Genomic DNA, 14,317 nt, shown 5'->3' with positions numbered 1-14,317 from the left:
TTGCCTCACCTAAACCTCAAACTTTTGGTTCATTACCATTTTTGCAAAGTGTCCCAAGAGGGTAAAATCAATGACAAAATTTGTTTAAACTAGATTGTTAAATGCCTAAAATTTCTCAGACTTTTAGATTTTCTAGACATAAAAAATGTCATATGAAATCAAATTCTAATCTATCATGTTATGATTATAAGCATTAAAAGCACTTCTTGTCTATATCATATCACATTATAATAAATCATCTTAATGCACTTCCAAAAGACTTGGATATCATTACAATCTTGTCATGATACAGATTTACAGGAAGGTCAGGAGAATATTGAAAATGTAACCTGCAACAGAGTCATATCATTCCGAGCCATTTGATGTGAGCAATATGGTTCTTTTAAAGGCAACATTTTTATGTTGAACTCCAAAAGTAGAACCAGTGAATAAGAATATCATTACCTACAGCTGTACAATGTTTGATTCAAACTGTTATTTGTAGAATTTATATGCCTGTTTGCCTGCCATTATTTCTTAGGCACAACAGGAAAATGACAGATTTTGTGTTGGGGTGTATGAAGTAATCAGTTTGACAGACAAAATACATCTTTTAAAAAAATCTTATTTCCAGACTGCTTCATACAGTTAATGCCTATTATGTAGCCCTTATAATTCTATGTATTGCTATTTAAATAATCACTTTACCAACATTTTGTCTGTCTACATTCCATATGCTCTTATAATATTCATTAAATACAATATTAAGATTTAATATGCACAGTAACATTTCTAATGATTGAAAAATAGTTTGTATTCATTAGACTGTAGACTGTTTTTTAGTTACATTCATATTTACAACATTTCAAATAAAATTAAATGAAATAAATAAAAAAACATTCAGGATTTTTTGTTTTGTAACATAGACTAGAAGAAACACCTTTTTTTGTCCTTAATTATATAATAATTAATTTATAATTATTAGTTCTTTTAATAGTAAATTGAGTACCAGGTGAACCATAAAAAAGTATTGCATTAAATCCCTCTTATTGAATCTTAAAACTAATGGATTCAATCTTCTGATGTTTATTTCTTTATAGTGCAGAGATAATTTTTTCAAATAACTGCATTTTACAAGAATGAATAGTATTTGGCGATATTATTTTATTATATTCCTCTTGCAGTTCTTAAATCCAAGAAATCATAGGGGATCGGTCATTTGCACGTGCTGGACCATCCTTGTGGAATCAGTTGCCATATTCCATTTGTCGCATTTCAAACATTGTTTCAAATTTGCTCTAAAAACCAATTTGTTTAAAGGTCAAGTCCACCCGAGCAAAATGTTGATTTGAATAAATAGAGAAAAATCAAACTAGCATAACACTGAAAATTTCATCAAAATCGGATGTAAAATAAGAAAGTTATGGCATTTTAAAGTTTCGCTTATTTTTAACAAAACAGTGATATGCACAACTCAGTAACACGCGAATGAGTCAGTCAATGATGTCCATCACTCACTATTTCTTTTGTTTTTTATTGTTTGAATTATACAATATTTCATTTTTTACAGATTTGACCATAGGGACCGACTTGACTGAATCATATCGTATTAAACAATGCTAAATCCACATGTTCATGGAAGAATTAATCATTGTTTCACTGAACAATGAGGAGAAAATTAGAATGTTTCATATTTCATATGATAAAATACAAAAGAAATAGTGTGTGGATGATGTCATCAGTCTCCTCATTTGCATACCAACCAGAATGTGCATATAACTGTTTTGTGAAATTAAGCGAAAATTTAAAATGTCATAACTTTCTTATTTTACATCCGATTTTGATGAAATTTTCAGTGTTATGCTTGTTGGATTGTTCTCTTTATATTCAAATCAATTTTTTGTTGGGGTGGACTTGTCCTTTAAAATTGCCTTCCAGTAGTTTCCTCTCATTTTCATGACTGTGTTTCTTTTATCCTTGTCTCTTCCTGCTCCATGTTATTTTCTTATTTCCTTTTCGCAGCGCCTTGAGCACAATCAATGTGGATTTGTCACTTTAGAAATACTCTATATTATTATTATGAATATTGTATTGCATTTTATTTATTTAATCACAGTTAAAAAGCCTGCTTTCAGCTAGAAGCTGCTTTTCAGCAAGGCCATGAACAAATGATAATAACAAATAATACTAACATAAAATAAGAACGAAAAACGTAATATATCAAAGCATGAATAAAATACAATTGGCAAAAGTAAAATTGGAGTATACAAATTAAAATGAAAAATAAAGAGACGTAATAATATACAAAGTAATGTCGAAATTACACATTAAAATAAACAAAAATGAGGGTATATAATGCAGTATCAACATGAGTGGTCAGGGGTGGAGAATTGAATTAAGAAAGTAGTATGAGACGTGCAAATGTAGTCGGGGTTTTATAATCGGGTTGTTGCGGGTAGGTTATTGAATAATTTAGAAGCTGAATAAAAGGGGGCTGTTTTTAGCTCATCCGGCCCGAAGGGCCAGATGAGCTTGTGGGGTGGCGTCCGTCGTCTGTCCACCATTTCAAAATGCTTCTTCTTCACCATTTCAAGTCCGATTTCAATTCTGTTTGCTTTATATGATAGCACTAGGTGGGGGATTCAAAACTTGTACACAGAATTTTGAAACTCATTAAATATTCTAATTTATGCGCATTTTTCAAAATTCACAAAAAATGCTTCTTTATTTGTTGACCGATTTTGATTTTTTGCTTCCATCTGGTAGAGTTTTATGAGGTTCACCAAACTTCTACACAGAAATTTGACATTTGGAGTAGAAAATTATTTATGCTAATTTATGCAAAATTCATAAATCACAGAAAATGCCTCTTCTTTATTTGTTGACTGAATTTCAAAATGCTTCTTCTTTGTCATTTTAAGTCTGATTTCAATTCTGTTTGTTTTATATGATAGCATTAGGTGGGGGATTCAAAACTTTTACACAGAATTTTGAAACTCATTAAATATGTTAATTTATGCGTATTTTTAAAAATTCACATAAAATGTTTCTTCTTTAATTGTTGACCGATATTGATTTTTTTTCTTCCATCTGGTAGAATTTCATGAGGTTCACCAAACTTCTACACAGAGTTTTGAAATTTTCAGTAGAAACTAATTTATGCAAAATTTATTCATAAATCACAGAAAATGTTTTTTTTCCTTCATTTCTTGATCCATTTCAACTTTGTTTGCTTTATATGATAGCTCTAGGTAATGATACAAAATTTCAACACAGAATTTTGAAACTCATTAAATATGCTAATTCATTCATATATTTTCAAAACTCACAAAAATACTTATTTATTTGTTGATTGATTTTGATTATTTTTGTTCCATCTGAGAGCTACATGAGGTTCACCAAGGTTCTACACAAGAGTTTAGAAATTTCGACTAGAAAATTATTTTTGCTAATTTATATGAAATTTATTCATAGATCACAAAAAATGCTTCTTTGTCATTTCTTCATCAATTTCAATTCTATATCCTCAATTTATGTCACCAATATCATTCACTACAGTGTCAACTGGGCTGAAATTAAAATTGTGTTAAATTTTGTTGCGAGATGCCGGATGAGCTCCACATCATTGATGTGCTAGTTTTAGATAATTAGAGTGAGGCTTTGGTAATTGAATTTGTCGGTCTATGTTTCTTAGAAGATATTCTCATGATTTAAGTGTGATTTAGTACAAAGTACAGATGGAGCTAGATTATTGACCAATTTGAAAATGGTAAAAATTGACTGATTGTTCCATCTCTCGTTGAGTTGATCAACCTTTAAAATGGCATATATGTTCGCTGTACTAAATCGACTGCTTACTTCTAAGACAGATTTCAGTGCCCTGTTTTGTAGAACTTAGACTCTAAGTACAATTTAGTTGGCTTTTATTGTCATTACTCCAGATTGTACAATAGTCAAATATCGGTTGGATTAAAGCCTTGTACAGCATAAGAGCTGTGTTTTTGTCTCGCCCACCAGAGGTGAAGGCAAGACTTAGTGATCCAAATGTCATCCGTCCGTCACAAACCTTATGACACAAAACTCCACAACCGTAAGTTACTTTTCAATCAAACTTGGATGGTAGATGGACTTGGGGGACCTGCATGTTATGCTGCAGTTGGAGGTCACATGGTAAGGTCAAAGGTCATTTTCAGGTCAACGTTAAAGTTTACATGCAAGACTCTCTTATGACACCTAACTCCACAACCGTAAGTCACTTTTCAACCAAACTTGGATGTTAGATGGACTTAGGGGACCTGCATGTAAGGCTGCAGTCGGAGGTCACATGGTAAGCTCAAAGGTCATTGTCAACGTTAAAGTTTACATGCAAGACTCTCTTATGACACCTAACTCCGCAACCGTAAGTCACTTTTCAACCGAACTTGGATGGTAGATGTACTTAGGCGACCTGCATGTTATGCTGCAGTCGGAGGTCACATGGTAAGGTCAAAAGTCATTTTCAGGTCAACATTATAGTTTACGCGCAAGGTCCTTATGACAAGTTTTATTCCATCCCAGTCATTTCACAATGAAGTTTCGATACAATTCTGTTGCGTACCCTCGCAAATCACAATATTTCTGGTTATTTTCATAAGTGGGCGAGACACAAAATCGCTTTTGCCTTGTTTGGTATATAACATCGAATGCGTTTTAAAGAATGTCTGTAAAACTTTTTTCCAAACGCTCAATATGGGGGGTCCAGATTAGGGAGCTGTCTATTATATTATATTGGCTATTAACATTGGCTTACCCTTTACCTTTTATAATTTTGCATTTGTATTTTTATATCATCAAAAAGACAGAGCTTTGCTTTTGATCCTAATAACATAAATTGACACTTATTGGTGTTGATTAATAGTTCATTATTAGAGAACCATCAAGAAATTAACTGTAAATCTTTGTTAATAGTCATTTCTAAATTTCTGGGCTCTATAGATGCAAAGTAAATGGATGTATCATCTGCATAATATAAAGAGAGGGAACATTCATGAGTATTCTAGATAAACGATTGGTCAATTTGTGATCATGTGACAAAGTATGATTTCAAAAGGAAAACACATCACTGCAAATAGCTCCGTATATTTTTTGATATACTTTCATGGGCAGAACTGCACACTGTCATGCTCGATATGTTCTCTCAACGTTGAACTGCGCATGCTCCATTACTTTACCGGATCCCAGGGGGGGGGGGGGGGCACGTGCCCCCCTTTTGAGAAGAAAAACCAAGGTGTGCCCCCCCCCCCTTTGAAATTGAAGACCTTTTTTGCTTGTCAAATTTTTTCGGGTACGAAATATCCTGAATTTGTGGTTGAAAACCATTTTTTTGCTTGTCAAATTTTTCCTCCAAAAAATTTGCCCCCCCCCCTTTTGGAAAATCCTGGATCCACCCCTGCCTGATCCAGATCCGTTACTGTTATTCGCAAATATAAATAAAGTAAAATACAAGCTCTTGATCAAATTACTTGCCGCCAATCTCAAAAGTGTGGAATTGGGTCAGATTATCACGCGGAAAATGAAATTCCGTGACGGCCATTCGTACAGGATCCTTAAATTTGGAATAAACATACCTAACAAGGTGAGTCATGATCCGATACTATAGTCTATATTAATATTTAGCCTGGGCATAGACCTATTTATTTACATCTTGAGTGCAACTGCAACGACGCAGCGCAGCGTACCTCATTAACTGCAGTCTGGTAGAAGTCGGGGGCGCAGCCTACCCAGGAATTGTTTAGCATTAGCTCGGCAGGCCTAGAGTACGACTAGGTGTGGCAATGTTAGAATTGGTCTAGATTGGTTAAATATCAGCAAGGACTAGGTCTACAAGTTAAAGAGAGATATAAAACAAATATATCAGGCGTTTCCTTCTAAAGCACATTGGGAATCATTAATTCTTGGACCAGCAATATAACTATTTTTCCTAGTAATTACCAGTCCAACCTTGGATAAATAATTCCCACTATAATTTCTCAAAGCCTGATATATTTGTATGTTATATTGTTATTTAGCTGAGAATTTGATAATTGTCTGTTTTATGTTTATAGTGAACATATTGTTTTGTTTTAGAATTCCAAATATGCCTTTTCTACAATGTAGAGTGCCTTCTTATCTTGTGGAGGTCTCATTTATGATACTGGCAATATGTAACTTCTTGTGGGCAATGGATGACAAACTTAACCAATTTATGTCAGTTTAAGAGGTCATATAATTCTGAGTAATGAGCTTGTAACTAATGTAATAATACTATTTAATGTACACAGCACTTAATAGTATACATAAAAGTATTTCTGTTCTTCATTCCTAAATATTTTATGTTAGGGTTATTCTGGGACAATTTAAATCAAGTTGTTTTAGATTTTGCTTTAATAGTAAGAATGCCTGTTATTGTATTTTACTTTTTTATCAACCCTGACATATGATCTGTTACTAAGTGGTTTACTATTAAAGTACTTCTTCTGAAATGCAATGTAAAGAGTGGCAACACACAAATAAATCCATACTTTTTGCTTGTATTGCCAAAATATTAATAGTAATTGTTTTTATGTAAAGAAAAAAAGAAAGGAAATTAACTCTTTTCTGGAGGGAGGGCTAAAAATGATAATCAAATCAGTACTATTCTTACAATGTATTTTTCACATTTGGCTCTATGTGCCTGGGTAATTGATTTAAAGTTTGAAATAAAGGTGCACTGACAATACTTCAAATTACATAGTTAAGTTTCGTGATCACCTTTTAGCAACTCAATTTGGGCAAATGCAAGAAAATATAATGAAAATAATAATAGGTCCATTTATATAGCACAGCTACTGTATACATTTATTCTACTGTGCTTAATGCTTGGTATCTTATGATTACCTTGGCTGTAGCTGCAAAATTCTATAGGAGCTACAGCATTCAAGCATAAAACCTACCAGGTACCAATTCACCCAATCTGGATCAAGAGCAGCCAATATGGATAAATATCTTGCTGAAGAAAATGAATGCCTGAAGTAGGATTAAACCCAACCCCCCACCTTTAATTTCAAGGCAAGAGTCAGAACTATCACACTGTGATGCTTCCATGAAATGGTTCAATTGTGTTTATTCATTGCTACTCTTCAAGAAGTTAAAAGTTAACACTTCAGATGATATGATGATAAATAGAACAAGACAACTCACTTAAACACAATGCATTGAGAAATAACATGAATTTCAATATAGGTGTTTGAACTTACCCTAATGTCCAATTGTTTTAATTCTTAAACATTAAGGCCCGAATTCACAAAGGTGGTTTTGAAAACCCACGGTTGAGTCCATGGTTTATGCTGATTTCCTGTATAAATTACGCTTATTTACCGCGTATACTAAAACATGTCCAATGCTGATGCACGCTTTTGTCACAGTGCGCCAAATTGACGCCTGTTGCCCTGGTTATCCACGCTATTTTATTAATGAGTCCACTGTTTTGAATAATGAGTCCACTCTTCAAACAGTGGACTCATGAATAAAATAGTGATCTAACCATGGTAACAGGCGTCAATTTGGCTTACTGTGACAAAAACGCGCATCAGCATTGGTCATTTTTTATACACGCGCCCGATTTGCGCTAAATTATTAAAGCGTAATTTATACAGGAAATCTGCATAAACCATGGATTCAACCGTGGGTTTTCAAAACCACCTTTGTGAATTCGGGCCAATAAATACAGATTGAGATGCTAATTCAAAGAAAGAATAGGATTATCAAAATGATCAAATAGCAACATGAAAGGGGCATTGTTAAACTGAATATAAATACCTGAAATCAAGCAAGTGAAAATTTCATCAAAATCAGATTAAAATAATGATAAAGTTATTATTCAAATTAGTGAATTAGGCTGCGCCCAAGAGAATGGGATGATGAAAAATACTCAACTCTTTGGAGGTATTTATTACATAACATTACAAATGTGTAAATTTTCTGTTCTTAAAGCTAGAAAATGGCTTGGCTCCATATGGACTACGAAAAAAAAACTGCCTTTGACTTATTTTGATCTGAGGAAAATACTGTTTATGTACATCTAATATACAAGATATTGAATATCTCTGGAGTTCAAATACATACATGTATATAAAAAAAAAATTGACTATCATATCGTGAGTGCAGAGCCTCACATGCAATTTACAATTTCACAAAATAAAACTTCAAATACCATGACTATCCAATTTCAATGACATTTTCTGTATTTTTGTTTATTTTATTTTCAAAAATACCCCATTTAATCAAATTAACACTTAATCATGGGGTAGACTCTTTAAGAAATAATTGCGTTTATACCATTTTTTTATTTTTTCATAAACCAGAGATCGAAGACTCATCATTGCTGGAGCTTGAGCGTTGTTTGTTACACTACTTTAAAAACAGGGCTCTGCATCCAATGGTAACTACCATGGTAACGATGATCAACAGCCAATCAGAATCAAGGATTCTATTATGGACGTTCCACAGTTATGTTTGTGCGCATCATGATCTGCGCATATTTTACACTATGCGCCCTGACGTCACAATGATGAACTGGTGATTAATCAGCTGTAGGTATTGTGAGCTGATGTTTCTCCTTATCTGCACTAACTGCAGATCCGTGTGTGTTATTTGATGAAGCTAATTAACTGGAATTATTCCATATTTCCATGGACCATTTTTTTTTTATTCCTCTACGATTCCAAAATACTTTTCTCTGTAGTGCTACAAAGTATGATGAATTTGACCCCGAGTTTAAATAAATGATAGAGTGGTTCGGAGTTTTTCCTCACATACATGTAGATATAAAGCTTTTGGCGCGTTTTGAGGTGTTTTAAGAAGAACATTTGCTCTAATAAGAGTGCTGATAGTTTGAAAACAAGTGCATGAATCCATATTTTTTAATGTTTGCACCTCTTAGGTATACCTTCCTCTACAACTTTGCAAAGTTTGGTGAAAATGACATGGATTTTGAATAAAGTGCAGCAGTTCTTTTTCTTCTTAAGTTTGCTATTGAAATTTGAAATTTTTGAGGTTGAGTATTTGTCATCTTTCCCGCAATTTTTAAGAACTGAGAGTACTGTTAAACTTAAATGAGCAAACGATTGAAAGCACTATAAATATATTATCCATCTTACGGATACAATAATCATATTGCAAAATTTGATGAAATTTTCAAGGGTTTTGACTGAGTAATAGAGCTTTAAACTCCTTGTTGTAATCTCGTGAGGTCCAAATATGCCAAATTCTTTTGAATGCGCAATTCTTAAGAACATCCATTTGGGTTAACTTTGAAGCTCTATATCAAAAAATGAAGCACATGGACCCATATTATTTTTGGCATATTTGGAATATTCAGGTGCTAAAGTATCTATGTGCAGAGAATGATGAAAATGACATGGATTTTCAAAGTTTGGGAGCAAGACTACGGAACCATTCGCATTTTAGACGGTATTAACAGACTTTTGCTTGTTTTCGGCGTATTTTGGGCTGTTTCAAGCCAACTCGCAATATTTTGGACACTGATAATTTGAAAACGAGCACATGTACATCATATTTTTAATATTCTAACGCCTTCAGAATATATTCCTCTACAAATCTAGAGAGTATGATGAAAATGACATGGATTTCAAATGTTTGGGAGCAGAACTAAGGAACCATTTGTATTTTAGACGGAACTATTATAGACTTTTGCATGTTTTCGGCGCATTTAGGCGATTTTCAAGCCAACTTGCAACACTTTGGACACTGATAACTAAAGAACAAGCACACGGACCCCATATTTTTAATATTTAAACGGCTTCAGAATATATTCCTCTACAAATTTAGAGATTATGATGAAAATGACATGGATTTTGAATGCTTGGGAGCAAAACTTCGGAACCATTCGCATTATAGACGGTATTATTAGACTTTTGCACGTTTTCGGTGCACTTTAGGAGGATTTCAATATTTTCAAGCCAACTCGCAACACTTTGGACACTGACAATTAAGAAACGAGCACATGTACATCATATTTTTAATATTCTAACGCCTTCAGAATATATTCCTCTACAAATCTAGAGAGTATGATGAAAATGACATGGATTTCAAATGTTTGGGAGCAGAACTAAGGAACCATTTGTGTTTTAGACGGAACTATTATAGACTTTTGCATGTTTTCGGCGCATTTAGGCGATTTTCAAGCCAACTCGCAACACTTTGGACACTGATAACTAAAGAACGAGCACATGGACCCCATATTTTTAATATTTGAACGGCTTCAGAATATATTCCTCTACAAATTTAGAGATTATGATGAAAATGACATGGATTTTGAATGCTTGGGAGCAAAACTTCGGAACCATTCGCATTATAGACGGTATCATTAGACTTTTGCACGTTTTCGGCGCACTTTAGGAGGATTTCAATATTTTCAAGCCAACTCGCAACAGTTTGGACACTGACAATTAAGAAACGAGCTCATGGACCCCATATTTTTAATATTCTAACGCCTTCAGAATATTTTCCTCTACAAATCTAGAGAGTATGATGAAAATGACATGGATTTTGAATGTTTGGGAGCAAAACTTCGGAACCGTTCGCATTTTAGACGGTATTATTAGACTTTTGCACGTTTTCGGCGCACTTTAGGAGGATTTCAATATTTTCAAGCCAACTCGCAACATTTTGGACACTGATAACTAAAAAACGAGCACATGGACCCCATATTTCAAATATTTCAACAAATTCAGAATATATTCCTCTACAAATCTAGAGAGAATGATGACAATGACATGGATTTTTAATGTTTGGGAGTGAAATACGGGAACCATTCGCATTTTAGACGGTATTATTAGACTTTGGCACGTTTTCGGCGCATTTAGGCGATTTTCAAGCCATTCGCAACACTTTAGATACTGATAACTAAAAGACGAGCACATGGACCCCATATTTTTAATATTTTAACGGCTTCAAAATATATTCCTCTACAAATCTAGAGAGTATGATGACAATGACATGGATTTTGAATGTTTATGAGCGAAATACGGGAACCATTCGCATTTTAGACGGTGTTATTAGACATCTGTACGTTTTCGGCGCATTTTAGGCGATGTTCAAGCCAACTCGCAACACTTTGGACACTGATAACTAAAAAAACGAGCACATGGACCCTATATTTTTAACTTCCCTACATCTTTCATATACATTTCTTTACAGTTTAGCCGAATTTGATGAAAATGACATGGATTTTGAATAAAGTGCAGCTTAAACTATACTTTTTTAATTTTTGAGTAGATTCACGTCTTTGAAGATTTGGGTTTTTTCGAGTTTTTGCACCATTCTTGCCAAATGAGGGCGCTGCTGACTCCAATTAGATGTAGTTTTACCAATTAAAAGACTTTCTCCTACTTGGGTATCTACTAAGTTACACATTCTGAAAGTTTGATGAAGTTTGATGCGATATCGAGAGAGTAAAGATGATTTAAACTCATTTGGTGAATTCGTGAGGTCTAAGAGAGGCATAATTCTCATGATTGCGCAGCATTTCATATCATTCAAATACGGCGACTTTGAAGTCCCGTAGAAAAAAAATAAGCACATGAACCTATATTATTTTTTGCATTTTCATAATGCATAGATACCAAAGTAAAGGCCACCGCACACCTTACGACCCGACCGGTCGCCGACTGGCTTGCGACTGAGTGAGGGGAGATGTGACGTCACAGCTCTTGTCAGCTTGAGCGTCGCAGACCGGTCAGAGACAAGTCGCAAGGAAAATCGTAAGGATTTGACATGTCGAATCCTTATGACTGGATCGCAAGCTCAATCCAACTTCCAGCCAATCACACAGCAGAGTTGCACGATGCGTATTATGATAAACAACGCGCATACGCAGTAGTAAGCGCACTTTCTCAGTTGCAATGCCAAAAAGCAAAAAGCGCATGCGTGAGTCGCAGATCGGATCGCAAGGTGTGCGGTGTCGAGGCTTATGACTGCCTTGCGATTCATCTCCCCTCTCTCAGTCGCAAGCCAGTCGCCGACCAGTCGGGTCGTAAGGTGTGCGGTGGCCTTAACTCTCTGCAAAATTTTGTGAAAATGACATGGACTTCATTTTAACTGTGGAACGTCCTTAAACTTACCACTGGATGGCAAAGTTACCATAATGGTAACTTATATGCAACAGCCCCTGTTCATACAATCTTTACATATACATGTATGTACTGCCTTTTGTCTAATTTAGGTTGTGGTTATTGCAGGTAGCACATCACAATGTATTTTTAAGTCACCAATACTGTGCATTCAAAAAGTAAAAGTCAAATACAATGGATTATGATCTATTCCAATTGAGCGATTTAACTCACAAAATTATGTACATTTATACTTCATAAAATGTGTCTCCAAGATACATTGAATATCATATATGTACTCTTTGTTTTCTTAAATGTATGTTAATGACAGTGTATAGAGAAGTTAGTTAGTGTGGATGAATGAATTAACCTATCAAATTGAATCTTTTTAATCATCCATTGTAAATAGTAACAAGATATTTCAATTCCCTTGCTATTAATCATGCATTCAGATTAATGATAATTTGGTTGTTATTCATCATGCATTCTAATATGGTATTGCAATCATTAGTTATTAATCATGCATTCTAAATAATAAGGTATTGAAATTCATTTGTTATTAATTACGCATTCTGATAAATATTTAGCTATTGCAATTCACTTGTTATCAATCATGCATTCTGACTCATATTTTGGTATTGCAATTTACTTATGCAATCTGATTAATAGCAAGGTATTGTAATGCAAAACAACCAATACAGGCACAAGAGATATTCAAATGTAAACATTTCAACATTAACTTGATTTTTTAACAAAACATTCAACAAGTTTAGTATATCAACAATACTTTGTAAGCATACTTTGTAAAGATTGACTAATAGATAGACCCATGTAAATTGAATTAAAACAAGTGGAACGCCTCTGGCAGTCTCGCCTGCATTACACAATTTAATATAGCAGCAGTGCTAACTTTGAAAACTACTATAAAATAATCATTCACAAAAACATCATTCATATAATGACATAATACCACGTTCATCGACCATAAATGACATTTGAACGGAGACTTAAGACTGTCAACTACACCCATGTCCACATTTCATTCACTCTATCCATAAACTTTCAAAGTTATGATGGCACTTCAACAATTACCCCAACATGGCCTAAGTTTATTGACCTTAACTGACCTTTGACTTGGTTTTGTGACCTGAAACTCACAGGGGATGTTCAGTGATGCTTGATTACTCTTATATCCCAAGTTTTATGAACTAGATCCATAAACTTTCAGAGTTAGGATGGTAATTCAACAAATACCCCCAACACGGCCAAAGTTCATTGACCTTTAATGACCTTTGACCATGGTCATGTGACCTGAAACTCGTACAGGATGTTCAGTGATACTTGATTACTCTTATATCCCAAGTTTTATGAACTAGATCCATAAACTTTCAGAGTTAGGATGGTAATTTAACATATACCCCCAACAAGGCCAAAGTTCATTGACCTTAAATGACCATTGACCATGGTCATGAAACCTGAAACTCGCACAGGATATTCAGTGGTACTTGATTAACCTAATGTCCAAGTTTCATGAACTAAATCCATAAATTTTCAAAGTTATGATGGTAATTCAACAAATACCCCCAACTTGGCCAAAGTTCATTGACCCTAAATGACCTTTGACCTTGGCCATGTGACCTGAAACTCAGGCAGGATGTTCACTAATACTTGATTAACCTTATGTCCAAGTTTCAAGGACTAGATCCATAAATTTTCAAAGTTATGATAGTAATTCAACAAATACCCCCAACTTGACCAAAGTTCATTGACCCTAAATGACCTTTGACCTTGGTCACGTGACCTGAAACTCGAGCAGGATGTTTACTAATACTTGATTAACCTTATGCCCAAGTTTCATGAACTAGGTCAATATACTTTCTAAGTTATGATGTCATTTAAAAAACTTAACCTTCGGTTAAGATTTTGAAAATAATTTTCCCAACATGGTCTAAGTTCATTGACCCTAAATAACCTTTGACCTTGGTCATGTGACCTGAAACTCAGGCAGGATGTTTAGTAATACTTGATTAACCTTATGTCCAAGTTTCATGAACTAGGTCCATATACTTTCTAAGTTATGATGTCATTTCAAAAACTTAACCTTAGGTTAAGATTTGATGTTGACGCCGTCGCCGTCGGAAAAGCGGCGCCTATAGTCTCGCTCTGCTATGCAGGCGAGACAAAAACAATGGTTATCTGTTTCTAATATA

The sequence above is a fragment of the Lytechinus pictus genome, chromosome 3 (assembly GCF_037042905.1).
Source record: "Lytechinus pictus isolate F3 Inbred chromosome 3, Lp3.0, whole genome shotgun sequence".
NCBI classification, from domain to species: domain Eukaryota; kingdom Metazoa; phylum Echinodermata; class Echinoidea; order Temnopleuroida; family Toxopneustidae; genus Lytechinus; species Lytechinus pictus.
This window is presented reverse-complemented; position numbering follows the sequence as displayed.